We start from the raw sequence: 5975 nt of genomic DNA, 5'->3' as shown, positions 1-5975 counted from the left end.
AGCTCACCCGCAGCCCTGCAGCTCACCTGCAGCAGCACTCTCTTCTCTGCGGAGCCAGGCTGGACGCAGCATCAGGTCAAGCTGCTTGATGGCTGATGGATGGAGGGCTACCAAAGCCAAACCAGAGTCTGGCCCCACAGTGGGAGAAGACTGCAGGAGCACATGCCATGGCAGAGGTGGAGATTCTGAACCTCATCTGGGGTGTGCCTGCAAAGGGCTCCCAATTACGAGTAGCACCAAGTCTTCATGAGAGCTACCTTCTGTCACAAGTATGACAGCCTCCCAAGGCTGCTTCCTGTCAAAGGCCAGTATTCTCTGACCTAGCTCTTTAAGATGTTCCACATGTGGAGGGTCCAATCTTTAATAAAAAGTGTACTCGCCTGAGGCTTAAGCATCTTACAAGGGTTCTCCATTTAGTGGGGTGGTATAGCAATCACAGGATAAATACAGATTACATTTTGTACACTATTGAGTTTCCAGTTTACTGTGGAATCACAATGTAGTTGTGAATCTCATTACTGGGTCTCCAGAACATGCGCATTTTCACAGTGCTGGCTGTCCCTAATTGCCAGGAGGGGATATGTGGGTGGCAAGCCAGCTCAACTCTGGGAGTTCTCTTCAAAAGTCCTTTGCTCATCGTAAGGGAACATGGTGGGTATTGGACACTTGGGTCATGGGGTCAGGAACAGAAGACATGGAGAGGCCCATGTGCAGGAAGGAGTGAAGGAGCATCTATTGCCTTGTTTACCCAGATAGCAAATGGTCTGTGTCTTGTGCCCCAAAAATGTCTTTCTCATGTGCTCCTCAAAATGTAGGTGGATAGGAGTTGTCCTGAACTGTGCGTCTGCAGGATGCAGCTCAACTCTACCCTTATTTGTCCAGTTAGGGCTTCCTCTCTTGCTACATATTTAATGCAACTTGGTCCTAAAGTCCAAACAAAATCTTAAGGAAAGATGGGAAAAGTATGTGTTTCTTAAATGTGAAATTCATGTTTTTCTTCTGGGCATTTCTACACAGTTATGGTAGTGAAGTAGTAAAGCCCTGGGCACGGAGCAGAAGCTAAACAGTTTCACCACTTGTTCCCAATGCTTTGCTGTAAGATGACCGTGAGATGGAGAGCAACCTGGGCAGACTGCTGAGGGTGCCTGCAGTATGCAGCTTGAACAGCTGAGATGCAGTTCAGGAAGCTGCTCCTGGACATTTCTGGGTTGTTAGTGAGTGAGCCACAGAGCTAGGAAGGCTTGCCTTCAGCCTGGCCTGAAGCATGGTCTGATGGCTGGTGTAGTGTCTACTGAGGAGGGGAAGCTTTGTCAGATGTCTTGCTCTACTGATTTCTGGGAATGTATCTGTGCAAGTCTTGTGTTTAGCAGCATGGTCTTGCTGCAGATGGAGCTTAACACAAGGAGTATATACAGACAGTGACTTGCCCAATATAATTTGGTTATGCTCAGTGTATTCCTTAGCCTTGTGCAGGCAGCTGAAGAGCAATGGAAACTTGGGGGTGATCTCACCATGTTAGGTAATATTGAGTACTTATACATAGGTCACTCTATTTGGCCACAACTTTTAAAGGCTTGCACATTCTGAATAAACCCACCAAAAAAAAAAATCAATAAATGCATGAAGGTTAAGGTAGGGTTTGGTTTGCAAAGGCTGCTGTTGTCCCTCTGCCAGTCTGAGCAGGTGAATGGACAGAGTGCAATCTCTTGCAGGCTTGCATTTCCAGAAATGTGAGACAAAAACCCGAACCAAACAAGTTGCACAACAGTGACCTTATGTACCTTTGTCATCAGGTGCACCACCAGCACTAAGTCTGATAGGAAGTTTCTGCTGTGGGAAAAGCAGTCGACACAACTGTTGGAACAGATTCTCCCAGCTTCCTAAGCCTATTGCAGCTATGGTTCATTGGAGTGCACAGGACTAAAACCTGTGCTTGCAGCAGGGCAGATACCCAAAATGACTCAGTGACAGTGCAGTGCTGGTTGCCTCATTTCCCCTAATGCTGCAGTGTTCATGAGATCCACTGACTATCTCAGCATGGGACAATGGGCAGGCAGATGCAGAAGAAGTTAACTTTGAATGCTTTTTTACCATCAGAGCTTTAATATCAAGTTGAGACTTATTTATTTGCTTAACATATGATGTCGTCACAATGAGTCTATGATATGGACTTCTGGGTCTTTCTTCCAGCAGATGGCCACCACTTCCTCTCACTCTTTGAAGCACTGTTTGCTGGCTGCTGAGTCTCTAAAAAGTTGAGGGAAGGATCCAGATGCCCAGAGTGGCTGCTGCCCATTGCTTTCAGGAACTGTGCTCCTGTTCAGCGTGCTTCTCCTTCTGGGCGCATTAACACTGTGGTCCCTGGGTGAGCAAGGGGTGTGGAGAAGGTCACCGTGGTAGAGGATGTTCCAGGTGAGGCAAGGAAATGTATTGGAGTGGCAGGGGCAGGAATTACAGGTGTGAGGATCAGTGCATGTGTAAGCCTGTAAATCTAGGCTCCTGTCCTTGCAGAAGGTGAAGTTTGAATGTGGGTCAACACCCAGGAAGGAGAACAAGTGGCCCTTTGCCTTTTCGGATGCTGCTGCAGCTACCCCATGCTCTTGACCTGCCCTGTGTCTTCTGGGCAGAAGTGTGTCCAGAGGTGTTGCAGGAAGGGTGTGTGGGGATGTTGATGTTTCCCAGGCCAGGAAGGAGCTGTTGTGGCGAGCACAATAGAAAGCAGGAGGAGGTTTGTGTGTGTAGGTGACAGGTGATGCTACGTGTTCAGGGTCATGGTTGTCTGCAGGTGGCTGCTCTTCACCTCTTGGCTGACTTCTGCGTTGCAGCGCTAGTGTTTGCGGCCCTTCTTGGCACACTAGGACCCAGCAGCTGCTCAACCATGTTTGGGTGAAGCGGGACCAGGGCTGGAGCTGCAGTTTTGCTGGGCTAGCAGTACCTGCTGGTTTTCATCCCTCTTTGAGCCTCTCTAATCCAGGTGGCTTTAGCCAACTGCTGTCCCATCATTTCTGTCTCTGTTGTTTTGGCTGCCCTGGGCCATCAGCTGATGGTGGCGAGAAGGGCTTTGCTGTTCCCTCATTGTGGCTGTGCTAAGTCCACGAGAGCTGTGATTGTGGTGGTAATCCTCTGCAGGTCACCGGGCGGGTTGGAAGTCAGCCTTGCACTGAATGGAAATGGCAGTGCTGTGCGGCTTCGGTGGCGGCAGCGAGCAGAGCGACAGCTCCGTCCTGCTGTGGTGCCAGCTCTTTCTGGAAGAGCCACGGCCAGCAGGCAAGTCCTGCCCCATTGCCTGCGTGAGTCCCCTGTGCCTCAGGTGTCTGGGTGCCAGAGGGGCAGGTGAGGCTGCACTCTGATCCCTGGTGAGAGCAGCAGCCAGCGCAGCTTTTGTGCCCGGGAGCATAGCACTTTACTGAGGGCTGATGGCACTGCCTTGTCACCTCCCCTGCTGCCCTGCAAAGGGCCCTTTGCTACAGCAGGGCTCTGCTGTTTGTGCTCCTTGAGCAGTTCTCCAGCGTGCTGCTGCTGGTGGAGTGGGCAGGTGCCCCGGGGAGTGGGAGGCAGGTTTGGGGCTGCCTGGTGGGTCTGCTGGGTGGTGGTAGCAGGAGCCAGGGGCTGTGAAGCTGAGGTGGATGAGAGGAGAGCAGTGGCAGGAGCAGCTAGTCAGCTGGAGCAGCTGGCAGTGTCTGTGTGAGGAGTGGAGGGTTTGGAGGCAGAGGCCAGGGGGGAGAGATGAGATGTGCTGCATGTGGCAAGTGAGGAGAGTGAGGCCAGGGCCCCAGCAGGAGCAGGGAGACCCGACATGAGTTTGTCTGTGTGTGCCACAGCTTCTGTCGTCATGAGCATGGACTGACCTAACCCCTGCTTTGAGCTGTGTGAAGCTGCAGTGGAGGAAGCTGTCACCAGCTCTGTGCTCTGTTTTATCAAGGAGGCTGCTGCAGCAGAGGAGAAAAGGACCAAGCCACCCAGCTCTGCAGGATAGGTTTGTTCTGCTGGTCCTTTTACCTCGTGTCCTCCTTGAGCCAAGCACTGTGGGACCAAGTCCTGCTGCTCCTCTTTGCAATGCTGTGTGCTGGGAGAGTTAGACCACATTGCTGTCCAAGAAAACCCAGTAAGACCTGCTGGTGATCACTGCTCAGTATCAAGAGTCCCTGTCAGGGACAGGACAAAGCCGAAGCCTCTGGGGATGCTGCTGCAGGAAAAGGTTCAGCTTTATGTCTCCACCAAAATACAACCCAATCACACACTTTCTTCTTAGGGTGGTATCAGAAGAAGCTGGATAGCCCATGCTCTTCATGTGGCAGCATGGCATGGCACAACCCTGCCCTCAGCATAGGTGGTGAGTGTCTGGGTTCAATGATGTGTCCTGGTGTAGGGCAGCACCTCATGGCGAAGATAGAGACAGGCACTATGGAGAAGAGTGAGGATCAAAAAGAGCTCTGGAGTCACTGGGAGTGCAGCCTCAGAAACCTGTGCCCTGAACACCCCACCTTGCTGCCTTTTATTTCCTCCACAAACTGATTATAATTTCTGAGGAGAATGACTGTAGAAAAACGGAACAATCCTTTTTTTGTCCATGAACAAACAGTTATAGCAGAAGGATCTTTGCATAATTACAGTACACCATTTCTCTTATATTAATTTTTTAACCCACAGCAGTATCTCATCTAGTGGCTGGGCAACGCTTCCCAAAAAAGCCTTTCCTAATTCAGTGGAGGGTTTTGCTATCCTCAGTCAGAAAGCAAGAGGGCATCAGCCTCCAATTTAACAGTGTGTACAGCTAATTAGACTGCAAAATCATAAAGTTGTGTCTAGCAGCAAATGGCCTTGTTTGTATATAAAAAGGAATTGCCAGAACTAAGGTCCCTGTTTTAGTAATATGGTACTTTAATGGCATGCTTCATTTTGTGCCAACACTCAGTGTAAAACGTGGCAGACACCTGGGAGGCTATTTATAATTAACAGAAAATAAAGCAGCTTCCTCTAACAGGCAAATATAACTGAGTCTTTGGACAGGTTTTATCAGGCTGTGGTTTAAAGTTTATGACCAGAGCTGCTGAAACATCACAGTGACAGACTTAAAGAGACTGAAACAGAAACCGACACAACCTTCGCTTAAAACTCAAAACCTGAAAAATAATCTGTTAAATTATTCTAGAGGAGAGAAAATATGGCAAGCCACTGTATAGAGCAGTAACATACACGTGATGACAAATCATGGTAAGAGGATGGTTGATGAGGAGTTAGGATGAGGATGGAGGTAACAAAAGGAGCCAGAGGCTGGGAAGCTGAGCTGAAACAGTGTAGAATAAACAAGTTTATCTTGGTCAACTGAAACTGTTTTGTTCCTGTAATGGGGCTATGTTGCTCTGAAGCAACATCAGTGATGAAGCTTTTCAGTTCTGACATCTCCTAGGTGAGGTTTGTTCCCACACCTTTGTTGCAGATGTGCTCAGACTCTATCAGACAGTCCCCTCTGCATCCAGTTTTGTTCTGACAGGACATGTCGGGATTCAGCTGTGGAGACTGTGGCTTATGAGACTGAGTCATAGGAGACTGTTGCTACTAACTCTGCTCTGTTTTTTGTTGAGGAGGCTGCTGCAGCAGAGGAGAGGATGCCAAGCCATCCTGCTGTGACAGAGGGATGTGGGAGCAGGACATTTGATGTAAGTTGTGTAGTGACCTGTGTGACTGGATGGATTTCTTTCAACTTGCCCAGTTCGAGGCAGGACTGGCAAGTTGTGTGGCTGATGTCCTTGCTGCTGGGGATGTTTAGATCCCCTAGAGCTGCTGTAGTTGCTTGTGCTTTGTGAATCACAGAAGGGAAGGCTCTTTTCAGCCAGGAGGTCCTGATCTCAAAACAATGTGCAGGTGAGCAGCATCCCCAGAAGCCCTGGGCTCACACCAGCCTCATAGATAGCCAGCAGACTCAGGGACACTGTTCCAGCAGTGCACCAAACTGATGTAGCTATATGGAATGG

The sequence above is a fragment of the Chaetura pelagica genome, unplaced genomic scaffold (genome assembly GCF_000747805.2).
Source record: "Chaetura pelagica isolate M959 unplaced genomic scaffold, ChaPel_1.0 scaffold126, whole genome shotgun sequence".
Classification (NCBI taxonomy): Eukaryota; Metazoa; Chordata; class Aves; order Apodiformes; family Apodidae; genus Chaetura; species Chaetura pelagica.
The sequence above is the reverse complement of the archived record's forward strand: the minus strand, read 5'-3'. Positions refer to the sequence as shown.